This window comes from Penaeus chinensis, chromosome 34 (assembly GCF_019202785.1).
Source record: "Penaeus chinensis breed Huanghai No. 1 chromosome 34, ASM1920278v2, whole genome shotgun sequence".
Classification (NCBI taxonomy): Eukaryota; Metazoa; Arthropoda; class Malacostraca; order Decapoda; family Penaeidae; genus Penaeus; species Penaeus chinensis.
The window spans coordinates 28,080,310-28,093,633 of NC_061852.1; the positions used below are offsets into that span (position 1 = coordinate 28,080,310).

Sequence of the window (13,324 nt, forward strand, 5' to 3'; positions counted from 1 at the left end):
CAGCCAGGTGAGTAAGGTGCCAAGGGTCCTACCAGGTCTGAGGATGCGTGGCAATGTGGATCACTAGTGACAAGTGTTACGCGGGGGCAAGCATGTGCTGCTAGTGACGGGGGGCGTTGCTCCCCCTCACCCAGTGTGTGAAAACGGATGATGAATAACGGCCAGACAGCGGCCAGATGTTTTCATGTTGCATGTTGCATGATGAACACGTCCACCTCTTGGCAGTTCATCGCTGTGCTGTGATTTAATGATCGACACAGAAAAAGAAGCATTCTGTGAAAACGAAATGCCGAAATTGACTCACTAGTGTTGCCCTACTTCGACCATGGTAGATGGACCTACGCCCTTTTCAATATTTTGAAGTTTACCATTAGTGAATGTATTTTATTACCCATGTCATTATGCATAAACTATTGCATTTTCTATAGAACTGCAAACAAATGAAATCTCAATGATATATACACAGAGGAAGCGAGTTTGACCTGTGGCTGCTTTGGGTCCCGTGGGTGTAATGTACACACGTGTTGCGTTACCCAGGACCTACGGGGCTTGTCCATGCTACACCCACAGACTACCCCGGCACACACCTGTTGTCTCCCTTTGCTTTTTACACTCATTCGCCCTGTTTGCTGAAAGTGCCTTTCTATTATCTCCTAATGAGTGATCGACGTTGCATACAGTCCTTAGGGTTAGGCGATTTTGTGTCGGTTCGAACAACTTGGGCTCGTTGTCAGTGACACCAGCCTGGGACAGCCACCTGTGTTGGTTGTTTTGACTTGACACCGGTGCCTTGAAACTCCTGTTGTGGTCTTTATTGAATCCAGTTTTGAAAATCTAATTAAACATGTTCTAGACCTTACTTTACATGTACCTCAAATTGCATTTAAGTCTGTTTTGGCATGCAACAATGCATATGCTTGTTCAATCAGAACGACTTGTGTCCCTAATCCAGTGCATCATTTAGGTAAATAGATATTACACACATACGGACACATACACTCACTTACACCCACAATCACACACGCTCACACTCACTCACACACCCACAGACACACTCAACCACACACCTACACATCCACCCACACACACACACACACACACACACACACACACACACACACACACACACACACACACACACACACACACACATTCACTCACACTCACTCACTCACTCACTCACTCACTCACTCACTCACTCACTCACTCCCCCCCCCCCCACACACCCACACCCACACCCACACCCACACCCACACCCACACCCACACCCACCCACCCACCCACCCACCCACCCACACACACACACACACACACACACACACACACACACACACACACACACACACTCACACTCACTCACTCACTCACCCCCCCCCCCCCCACACACACACTCACTCACTCACTCACTCACTCACTCACTCACTCCCCCCCCCCCCCCCACACACACACTCATTCACACACACACACACAGACACACATACGCGCGCGCGTATTTGCTGTCTTATTTTTGACATAATTGAACTTGAATGCCGAAAAAAGAATTTTTGAGTGACACATATTCAGCATTTTCAATAAAAACTTGCAAAACAGCTTTAGTTCCATGCAGAGAACACTTAGAAAACTTTGGAGTTCAGCGAGTTGTATAAACGGCGGGTAATTTGAGTATAATTGCTACCCTGGCGGCAGTTGGGTGCGATCCTCCGGCAGAGGTGTGTCATGACGACTGTGTGATTGCAGATTTATGTCCGCGTCATTATCTGCTCCTTCGCACCCTCACGTGCCGACTTAACCTTCGCAGAGTGAAGGGAGGAGGAAAAGGGGGAGAAGGAGGTGGAGGGATTTTTTGAACTCCTTCCGAACAACCTCCGCCGGAACCTGCGCTCTCGTTTTACGATATGAGCAAAAACGGGAAACGGAGGCGGGGGAGAAAGCACTTTCGTCAGGGAATCCAGCGGTGATTTGAGATTTTTAAGGCGTGGGATTATTTCCGGTGGATGATGGCGGTTTCAGTTCTCCTGCTACTGTCCTGTCGTCGTGACAGTCATCGAGGGCTGCAAAATAAACTTCTGATGCACTTTTCACCTGAGTGTCTGTCGCTTGATACGTGTAATGGTAAAAATAATCTCTCTCTCTCTCTCTCTTTCTCTTTCTCTCTCTCTCTCTCTCTCTCTCTCTCTCTCTCTCTCTCTCTCTCTCTCTCTCTCTCTCTCTCTCTCTCTCTCTCTCTCTCTCTCTCTGTTTTCCCCCGTCTGTTTTATTTCTTAACACCGCTATCAGAAGCAACCTCCGTCTTTTCCTTTGATATTTAGCTCAAGCTGCACATAATAGTTAAGCAAGTCATGTAGCGCAACCTACCGTGAATTTGCATAGATATATTAAAAAATGTCTCGCATCACACCCCAATCTCATACAACATAAGCTCAGGTCCCCACTAACATCACCCACCAATGCCTATCCCCGTGAACGCAGAATTGAGTCTTCCTCGTGTTATTTCCACCCAAAAGCTTTCCAATAAATCACGTGCCGATTGCTATTAAGCGTGACAACTTAACTTCTTCAACTATACCCTTATCATATTTCCACTAACCAAAGACGTCGATAGTCATTTCCATCTGGCAGTGACAATTCGTCTCTGGTCTCTCTTAGTTCTCGTTAATAAATAGAATTATGGGCTTATTCTTTCGTGAATGTTTATGCCCCTCATCGTAGTATAAATACGCATGAGCTCGGTGTACATTCAGAGAGTAAGCTTATGTGTACCCAAGTCGGTTGTGTTTTTTTCAGGTACTCTTAACACAGGCCAGGCGGAGGCGCTGTCTGTCCCGGGAAGATGGATAGCGATGGAAAAGTTAAGTTAATAGGAGGAAAAGGGTCCAGCCGCGGTACCTCCTGTCTCCCTGCTTGGTGGTTTTCAAGGCGATGCTCTCTGTCTCTGTCTCTCTCTCTCTCTCTCTCTCTCTCTCTCTCTCTCTCTCTCTCTCTCTCTCTCTCTCTCTCTCTCTCTCTCCCTCTCCCTCTCTCTCCCTCTCCCTCTCTTTCCCTTTCTCTCTCTCTCTCTCTAAAACACACACACACACACACACACACACACACACACACACACACACACACACAGACTGTCGTAAACACATACCCCCAAAGAAGAAAAAAAGATCCAGCCAAAAGTACATAAATCTCCCAGCATGCAACACGCTGACAGAAGTATCCTCTGACCAGTGTGATTCAGATGTCAACACGACAGCCCGTTGTGCCCCGGGCGATGCATCTGAACAAAAAGTGTCGGACCAACTTGGGATGTAAAACTCGCATAAAGTGTCAAGACCCACAAAAGCTCACGGTTACAGCGCGTCACCTTAGATAATAAAACGAGCAGCATCGAGCCCCGAGAGATGGCGGAGTTGTCTTTATCACGCCACTTAGGACGGGGTTTTGGGTGTAAATGGTCGAAGTTCGGGAGTAAGCGTTTTATGTTATTCGATAGGCGAGGATGAGGGGGTGTAGGGAAGGAGAAAGAGGATGGGGAAGAAGAAGATTGTGATGATAATGACTGCGTTGAAGGGATTTGAGAAGGGCAAGGGCAAGAGGAGGAATTGCAAGAGGATGATGATAATGATGATAATAATGAAAATAAGAACAAGAATAATGAAAATGATAGTAGTAATAATAATGATAATGATAGTAATAATGATAATGATAATGATAGTAGTAATATTAATAATGATAATGATAGTAGTAATAATAATATTGATAATGATAGTAGTAATAATAATAATGATAATGATAGTACTAATAATAATAATGATAATAGTTATTGATCATGCTAATAATAATAATAATAAAAATGATATTGATATTAATAATAGTAATAATGGCAAAATGAGTAGGAGGGATAGGTGCAAGAATCATAAGTCAAAGAGGCAAGTATATCCAGAAAGAGACTGAGGAAAAGTCAAAATTTGAATAAAAATTAAAAACAAGAGGAGAGGGGAATGGAGCGGGGGAAGTCATGATTCCATATGGCGTGCTTCTTAAGGCGAAAGTAATCCGCTCTGTTGAACACATTACCTGGCGTTTTTTCGTGGGTATTTGCAGTAACTTTCTGCAACATATGTTTGCTCTGTTGGCCAAGGGGTAGGGAGAACGAAGAAAGGGTTTCGGGATAGGATAAAGAAAGGAGGAAAAGATTAGTCTTTAGTGCGTAAATACACACATGCACGTGAGACACAGAGAGAGAGAGGGGGGGGAGAGAAAAGGAGAGGGAAAAAGAGAGAGTGAGGGAGAAAAAGAGAGAAAGAGATGGAGAGAGAGGGAAAGAGAGTGAGACAGAGAAGAGAGAGTGAGAGAGAAAAAGAGAGAAAGAGAAAGGGAGAGAGAGTGAGAGAGAAAAAGAGAAAGGGAGAGAGAGTGAGAGAGAGGGATAGAGAGAGAGGGGGGAGAAAGAGAATGAGGGAGAGAGTTAGAAAGAGAGAGGGGATGAGAGGAATAAAGAGAGTGGAAGAAAGAAAAAGGGTGGGAGAAAGGGAGAGAGTTAGAAAGAGAGAGGGGATGAGAGGAATAAAGAGAGTGGAAGAAAGAAAAAGGGTGGGAGAAAGAGAAAGAGTGGGAGAAAGAGAAAGAGTGGGAGAAAGAGAAAGGGTAGGAGAAAGAGAAAGGGTAGGAGAAAGAGAAAGGGTGGGAGAAAGAGAAAGAGTGGGAGAAAGAGAAAGGGTAGGAGAAAGAGAAAGGGTGGGAGAAAGAGAAAGAGTGGGAGAAAGAGAAAGGGTGAGATAAAGAGAAAGGGTGAGGGAAAGATAAAGGGTGAGAGAAAGAGAAAGGGTGAGAGAAAGAGAAAGAGTGGGAGAAAGAGATAGGGTGAGAAAAGAGAAAGGGTGAGAGAAGGAGAAAGAGTGGGAGAAAGAGAAAGGGTGAGATAAAGAATAAGGATAAGAGAAAGAGAAAGGGTGAGAGAAAGAGAATGAGTGGGAGAAAGAAAAAGAGTGGGAGAAAGAAAAAGGGTGAGAGAAAGAGAAAGGGTGAGAGAAAGAAAAAGGGTGAGAGAAAGAGAAAGGGTGAGAGAAAGAAAAAGGGTGAGAGAAAGAGAAAGGGTGAGAGAAAGAGAAAGAGTGAGAGAAAGAGAAAGGATGAGAGAAAGAGAAAGGGTGAGATAAAGAGAGAAAGGAGAGAGAGAGGAGGAGAAAGAGAAAGGGTGGGAGAAAGAAAAAGAGTGGTAGAGAGAGAGGAGGAAACAGAGAGAGGGAGGAGGAGAAAGAGAGAGAGAAGAGAAAGAGAGAGAGAGGAGAAAGAGAGAGAAGGAGAAAGAGAAAGAGATAAGGAGAAAGAGAGAGAGAGAAGGAGAAAGAGAGAGAGAGAAGGAGAAAGAGAGAGAGAGAGAAGGAGAAAGAGATAATGAAGGAGAAAGAGATAGAGGAAGAGAGAGAGAGAGATAGAGGAAGAGAGAGAGAGAGATAGAGGAAGAGAGAGAGAGAGATAGAGGAAGAGAGAGAGAGATAGAGGAAGAGAGAGAGAGAGATAGAGGAAGAGAGAGAGAGAGATAGAGGAAGAGAGAGAGATAGAGGAAGAGAGAGAGAGAGAGGAAGAGAGAAAGAGAGAGAGGAAGAGAGAGAGAGAGAGAGAGGAAGAGAGAGAGAGAGAGGAGAGAGAGAGAGAGAGGAAGAGAGAGAGAGAGAGGAAGAGAGAGGAAGAGAGTGTGTAGTGATGTTGTGTGTGTGTGATGTGTGTGAGAGAGTGTAGGTGGAGTGTTGTGAGAGAGAGAGAGGTTGTGTGAGTGTGAGAGAGAGAGTGAGAAGAGAGAGAGAGAGAGAGAGATGTGAGTGTGTGAGGAGTGTGTTGATAGAGTGAGAAGAGTGTTGAGTGTGTGTGTGAGTGTGGTGGTGAGAGAGAGAGAAAGAGAAAAAAGAGAGAGAGAGAGATGTGAGTGTAGAGAGTGTGTGAGAGAGTGATGAGAGAGAGAGAGAGAGAGAGTGAGATTGAAGAGAGAGAGAAAGAGGAGAAGAGGAGGAGTGCAGGAGGAGGTGGAGGGTGGTGGTGGGGTAGGAAGGTGTTGTGGTGGAGGTGGGAGGGAGAGGAGGAGGAGGAAGAGGGGAGGGAGGGAAGAGGAGGTGGATGAAGAAGATGTTGAAGAAGAAAGTGAAGAAGAATAGTATGTATTGTTGTTGTTGTAGTTGTTGTTGTTTTTGTTGTTGGAGAGATAGTGTGTGAGTGTGAGAGATAAGAGTGAGTTGAGAGTATGTGTTTTGTTGTGAGTGTGTGATGTAGAGTGTGTGTAATGGTAGTAGAGTTGTGTGTGTGTGTGATGAGTGTTATGTGTGTGTGATTAGTAGGGTATATTGGATGTGGGAGTGTGTAAGAGAGAGGAAGTGTGTAGAGAGTGTGGTTGTGTGAGTGGTGTTGGATGTGAGAGAGAGAGAGAGGAAGAGAGAGAGAGAGTGTAGGTAGAGAGTGAGGTGAAGAGAGAGATGAAGTGTGAAGTAGTGAGTGAAGAGAGAGAGAGAGAGGAAGAGAGAGAGAGAGGAAGAGAGAGAGAGGAAAAAGAGAGAGAGGAGAAAGAGAAAGAGATAAGGAGAAAGAGAGAGAGAGAAGGAGAAAGAGAGAAGAAAGGAAAAGAGAGAGTGAGAGAAGGAGATAGAGATAATGAAGGAAAAGAGATAGAGGAAGAGAAGAGAGAGATAGAGGAGAGAAGAGAGAGAGAGATAAGGATGAAAGAGAGAGAGATAGAGGAAGAGAGAAGAAGATAGAGGAATAGAGAGAGAGAGAGGAAGAGTGCTAAGGAGAGAGAGGAAGAGGTGAGAGAGTAAGAGGAAGAAGAAGAGAGATGAGAGGAAAAGAGAGAGAGAGGAGGAAAAGAGAGGATAAGAGTGAGAAGAGAGAAGAGAGAGAGAGAGAGTGAGAGTTGTTGAGTGTAGTGAGTGGTAGTGAGAGTGAGATGTGTGAGAGTGAGTGGTATGTCAGATTCGTGTTGAGTGAGTGAGATAGTGAGAGAGAGTGTGAAGGGTGTGTGTAGAAAGTATGAGAGATTGATGTGTTGTGAGGTGAGATGTGTTGTAGAGTTGTGTTGAGAGTGATAGAGAGAATGAGAGAGAGAGAAAGAGGAGAAGAGAGAGAGGAGAGAGATGGGAGGAGGAGGAGGGAGTAGCGAGGTGATAGAGGAGTGAGGTACCAAGGAAGGATAGAGGGAGGATAGGAAGGAGAGTAGGAGGAGGTAAGGAGATGAGGAGGAAGAAGAAGAAGACGAATATAGAAAGAAGAAGAAGAAGAAAAGATAGAAGAAGAAGAAGAAGAAGAATGATATAGAGGAGAGAGAGAGAGAAGGAAGAGAGAGAGAGAGAGAGGAGAGGACGCAGCGCAGCACAATAGAGAGAAAGAGGAATCGAAACAAAGACGAGAGAGAGAGAGAGGCAATGAGAAGCCGATAGCGCGACAGAGCAGAACGAGTGAGTAGAGGACGAGAAAGCGAGAGAGAGAAAAAAGAGAGAGAGCGAGGAAGAGAGAGAGAGGACGAGAGAGAGGAAGAGAGAGTAGAGAAGGCAGAGAGAGAGCGAGAGGAAGAGAGAGATAGAGAGAGGCAGAGAGAGAGAGAGAGAGATAGAGTAGAGTGAAGAGAGAGAGAGAGAGAGAGAGAGAAGAGAGAGAGAGAGTAAGAGAGAGAGAGAGGAAGAGAGAGAGATATGAAGAGAGAGAGAGAGAGAAGAAGAGAGGAAGAGAGAGAGAAGAGAGAGAGAGAGAGAGAGAGAGAGAGAGAGAAAGAGAAGAGAGAGAGAGAGAGGGGAGGTAGAAAGGTGGTAACAAACGCAGATGGACGTGCGAAGGCAACTAGACAGAGACGAAGGTAATAGTGTTGGTGGTGACGGTCAGCGAGTATCACCCCACGCGGCTCTGCTCAATAATCTTTTATAGTCTGGCTAGGCTCACACGCTCCCTCATAAAATCCGAGCGAGAGGTTATCAAGCCAGATTTTGTTAGGTTACTGTTTGCCCTTGATGAAGAGGTACTCGTAACTTATACTTGAGGGGAAATTCTACCCTGCAAGACCGCAGTTGGTGTGAATATAAAGTTTATAAATATCGTCTGTATTGTTGATCTTTGTTTCCTTTGTTGAGAAGCATTTTAGAATAATCTAGTATCTAGTAGATTCATAGGCCATTCAGAGAAGCGTTTTTGTTGCATACAGAGAGTCCCAAGGGATGAATGCAAAGAATAGGGATGATAGAGAGGTGAAGGCGTGCTAAACGGCACAGCGAACCCAAATTGCCTTCGCGAGGGAGCCGGACGCCGCGCGCAAACACAACACCTTTAAAGTCGACCATGTGTAAAGCGGGTAATAGTTTTAAGACCTAAACTACCCAGAGGTTTACCCTTTTCCTGCACCGAACTGCATACTTTGGCCCACTTGTTTACACGTTTAATGAAGAGGTTCTTGTGAATGATTTCCCTCCCTGACGCCCAGCCAATCCCGGGCGCGTGAGACCACTGGGGCCTACCTTGGCGGAGGGGAACCACGCCGAGATAGATGGGCCACTGTATTAGGAAACAGGAGGAGAAGACGAAGGAACTGGCGTAAAAAGACTAAAAGGGGGGGGGGAGTGGGGAAGAAAAGAGCAAGCGCTGGGGAAAAGGCAAAAGGAAAAGGGACTTGGGGGAAAAGTAAGAAAGTAGCGGAAAGGAAACTGAAGGAAAGAGAGAAAGAATAAATACAGAATAAATACAGAAAGTTCATACGAACGTAAGGAAAGGAAAAAGACCATAAAAAAGAAAAGGAAATGGAAGAAAGAGAATGTAAATCCCCAAAGGTAAGAAAACATTCGGGAGACCATAAAATTTGCCCATGGGAGCACCGATAAATCTAGGGAGTCCCTTTTTCTCAAACCTTTGGGTATTGGGTTTTAATAAAAGGAGGAGAGGGGAAAACGGGATAGAGGAAGAGAAAAAGGGTTTTGAAAAAAATAAGAGATTGATCCCCACATTTTGATAATTAGAATGGGAGTAAAATATAAAGTTTGGTTTATAGATAGGGGATAAAGGTTTATAAAGAAAAGTTTTGAGATGGTTTATAAGAAAACAAAATTGAGGTAGTAGATAGAGATGGGTGATGGGCTATAGAGATAAAGATAGAGTAGAAAGTTAGAAAATAAATAGGTAAAGAAAAGGAGGGGGTAGGGGAAAGGGGAAGGAGAGAGAGGTAAAAATAAGCAAGTAATTTTCTGTCTGCGCCGACGTTTTCCCTTCTTTAAACCCCGGGTTTTTTCCCCCCCGCCCCCTTTTCCCGCCTTAAGAGTGTATAATTAAATGAAGTTGACGAGCCTCGGTGATCAATAGTTCCCTGTCGCTTTGTGAGCATCACTATCATGGCAGGTAGTGTTTCTTTTACGGGCGCCCCATCCCCCCCCCACCCTCGCGCCTTTTTTCCCCACCGCCACCATTTCTCCGACCCGGTGCTCCCTGTTTTTTTCCCTTCAGCTCACACCTCGGGGAAATGTGGTTTTTTTTCCCCCCATTTTCCTCTCCGTCGGCTTTTTTTTCCCTTCCCCCAAACCCCACACTGCCCTCCGCCCACGCCCGACGAGCGATCACAACGCTCTCACGGCTCTCCCCCTCCCCCTCCCCCGCCCTTTCCCCTTTCCCCCCTCCTCCCCTTTTTTCCCCCCTCCGTTCCCCAAGTGGGGCCCGGGAAAAACGAATTTTTTTTATCTGGGGGCGGTGGTGTCGGGGGAGGTTTTGAAGGGGGGGCAGGATGAGGGAAAGAGTGAAGGAGTGTGTGTGGGGAGGATGTGGTCGAAGTGTTTAGACGGAAGGAAGATACTTTTTGCTTTATTTTTATGTAAGATGCCCCGATGCCCAATGATTTTTGGGTTTAATTTTAATTACCTTTTTTTCAAAAGCCCCTTTCCAAAAAACACCTGCCGGTCACGTCTCGCTTTTTTCCCAAAGCTTCCGGGCCCCGGTTGAGGGCGAAAAGGGGCGCGCCCCCAGCCTTCGGGGAGCGGGGTCTCCGAACACCGACCTTCTTTTTGATCTACCGAACTTGTATCTCTTTTGTGCTTGGTTTGTTGGTGACATTTCAAGTAAAGCGGACTTGCGTCTTTTTGTCTATTGTGGTCAATTTTTTTTGTGTTTACATTTTCGCAAATGAAATGACGTTACAGCCGCATGTCCTTTGTTTCCCAAATAACCGTTGCGCCAATTTCAAAATTTGAAGCATAATGACATCGTGATAATATCATGTCGGATGACACATCACGAATAAAGGAGAAATCACTACGCATTTCATTGCCTAAATTCATTCAAACGCCCTGACAACCACTTTTGGCTTGAAAGGAAAGGGGGTGATCCTGAAATTTTAAAAAAGAAGTGAAAAATAATTATTTAAATTTTCGAGGTAAAAGAAGATAATCGTTGTTATACCCTGGGGCGGTGGTCCGGGAGAGAGCTACGGGAAAAGGTTGTTCCGTGCCCTTCTCGCCCCTAAAACCGGGTGTTTTTTTCCCCGGGTACATGAACTAACCAAAAACGCACATAAAGGTACAGTGTTTCACATGTTCCACCGGGGAAAATTTTGAGGGGGTGTAGTCGCAAAATTGGGCCCTTGGGGTTTCTAAATTTCAAATATTTTTGGGTAAAAGTCACGGGTAAAAAATAGTACACTAAAACAGGGCACACATTTTTGGACGGATATGGCTGTGGGAGGGCCCAAAAATGACGTCACGGTTTGAGTGTGGGGCTGGAAAAGGGGAAAGAGCGCGGAGGAAACCGGAGGGAAAAAAGGGGGGGAAAGGGACGACCTTTTTTCCAAAAACCAAATGACCTTTCCCCCCGTCCCTGCCCCAAACTGCCCTATATTTTTTTTTCCCTTTATTCCCCGGAAAACGACCCCAGGAAATCATTTCCCCCCTTTTTTTCTATCCCACCTTTCTTTTCCCCCCACCTGTCCCCCCTCCAACCCACTCTTTGCCCGTTTTCTATTTTCATTTTTCCCAAAACTTTCTTCACTCTTCTTTTTTCTTGCTTTCCCCCCGCAGTCCCCCCTCTATCACCTCCCCCCCTCTTTCTCCTCTCCTCCTCTCTCTCCCTCTTTCCCTCCTCCCTTCTCCTCTTCATCTCCCCTCCCTCATCCTCTTCTCTCTCTCCTCTCTTTTTCTCTTTCCCCCCTTCTCTCTTCCTTCTCTCTTTCCTCTTCTCTCTTTGGGCCCTTTCTCTCTCTCCTCTTTTCCCCTTTAAAAAAATCTCTCCTCTCTTCCTCAAAATCTCTCCCCCTCTCCCCTCCCCCCCATCCCCTCCCTTTTCCCTTTCCCCCCCCCTCCCTCTCCTCCCTCCCCCCCCTCCCCCCCTTCCCCCCCTCCCTCCCCCCCCTACTCTCTCTCTCTCTCCTCTTCTCTCTCTCTCCCCCTTTTCCCTCTCAACTCTCTCTCCTTCCTCCAAATCCCCTCTCTCTCTCTCTCTCCCCCACCCCCCTCCCCCCTCCCTCCCCCCCCTCCCCCCCCCCTCTCTCTCTCTCTTTTCTCCTCTCTCTCCCTCCCTCCTTCCCTCCTTCCCCCCCTTTCTAAAAAAATATTTTGGAATTATAAACGGACGGGATCTTGCAAAAAAAAAAAATTTGTTTATGAAAAATGCGTGCAAAAAATTTTATTACAGCGCACACAACAAATATTTCCGAATGAATCTTCCTAAACACTACATAAAATTATTTATTAATACTAAACAGAGAGGAAAATGGCATGAAGAAGCTAAAAATGTTGAAGAAAAGCGAGTTGAAAATATGTGCAAGATAAGTCATTTTAGAATCACCGCGAAGGAGATTGATCGCCACATCATAAAAAGGATTACGGCGTTTTCCGCATTCCGCTGGCCCATGCTTGTGGACCCAAAGGCAGATGTGTGACCTTGCATGGAGGAATCTTTCAAGTTGAGCGTGGATGAAATATGCGATGCGGTGTTCAGTTGCAGTGCTAGCTATGACACAACGGGAGGGAAGCTTTTCCCTTATTTTTAAACCTAATTTTTAAGGAGGGGGTCGCGCTGGAGGCGTCGTGTCGATGATCATTTTTCAGCCTGCGGGAACCAGGGAAAAGTTGATGGGTATGCCCCCCGTCGTGGGGGTGTGCCCTGGGCTCAGTGCTATTGGGTAGCAGGTAATTATTTTATCCTGCTCTAGCCCAGGGAGTGAAAAAGCTTCAGTGTGTTGATGACATGGTCTTTTCACTTGTGCGGATGGATATATGAATCTGTGTTTGTTTGCTTGGTGTGTGCGCCCTTGCATTCACCACACATGTATACCCAGAAGTCAGTCCGTGGCGTAAAAAATTACACCACAAATAGAAAAAAGTTAAAAAAAAACAATGGGAAGTGGGGAAGTAAAAGAACAAAAAAACACCGGTATGATTATGTCATTAAAGGAGATAAAATATTAATAAAATGAAATAGTAGTCAGATGACAGAGGGAGAGGGGGAGAGAGAGGGAGGGAGGGAGGAGAGAGGGAGGGAGGAGAGAGAGGAAGGGGGGAGGGGAAAGGGGGAGGGAGGGGGGAGAGAGAGGAAGGGGGGAGGAGAGGAGGAAGGGGGGGAGGGAGGAAAGGAGGGAGGGGAAAGAGGGAGGGAGGGGGGGAAAGAGGAGGGGGGGGGAAGAGAGAGAGGGAGGGGGGAGAGAGAGGGAGGGAGAAGGAAAAAGAGGGGGGGAGGGAAAGGGAGAGAGAGAGGGAGGAAAAGAGGGGGAGGGAGGGAGGGGAGGAGGGAGGGAGGGGGGAAGAGAAAGGGGGGGGAGGGGGGGAAAAGAGTGGGGGAAGAGGGAGAGAGAGGGGGAAAAGAAGGAGAGAAGGGGGGAGAGGGAGAGAAGGGGGAGGAATGAAGAGAGAGAAGGAAGAGGAAAGAAGGAGAGAAGGGAGAGGGAGAGAGAAGAGGGAGAGGGAGAAAGAGGGAAAGGGGGAGAGGGAGAGAGAAGGGGAGAGAGAGAGAGAGAGAAGAGAGAGAGAGAGAGAGAGAGAGAGAGAGGAGAAAGAGAAGAAGAGAAGGGGGGGAAAAAAAAGAAAAAAGAGAAATGGAGAGTGGCGAGCTCCGGAGTGGGAAGGGACGGCGGCGCCCACCTGGCCCGGATACGCCCAGCCCGACGCCCTCTCTATGCCCTACACCTGCGCCGCGTCATACCTCACATGCCACCCATGCACACAACGCCGTCCAACCCACGCTGCGCCGCCCACCCTCGCCCACACGCCTCTTTGTACTTGTCCCCCCTCTTTAAAAGTATCGTTTCTTAAAGGATACATTACGAAGTCGGGTCTCCATCATTTTTCTCAAATTTTAAAAAAACATGCAAAATCTCTCACATACACTAACGAGG

The 13,324-nt window shown here is 46.5% G+C and overlaps 1 protein-coding gene across 1 annotated transcript in view; it reads left to right on the plus strand.

Annotated features, from left to right (window-relative positions):
• LOC125043954 overlaps positions 1-13,324 on the plus strand; it is a 76,675-nt gene that overhangs the window by 193 nt on the left and 63,158 nt on the right. Inside the window, exon 1 of the mRNA XM_047640357.1 lies at positions 1-7. This exon is cut by the window's left edge and continues 193 nt beyond it. The gene's annotated coding sequence lies outside the window, so the exon portion shown is untranslated. The remainder of the gene's footprint in view (positions 8-13,324) is intronic.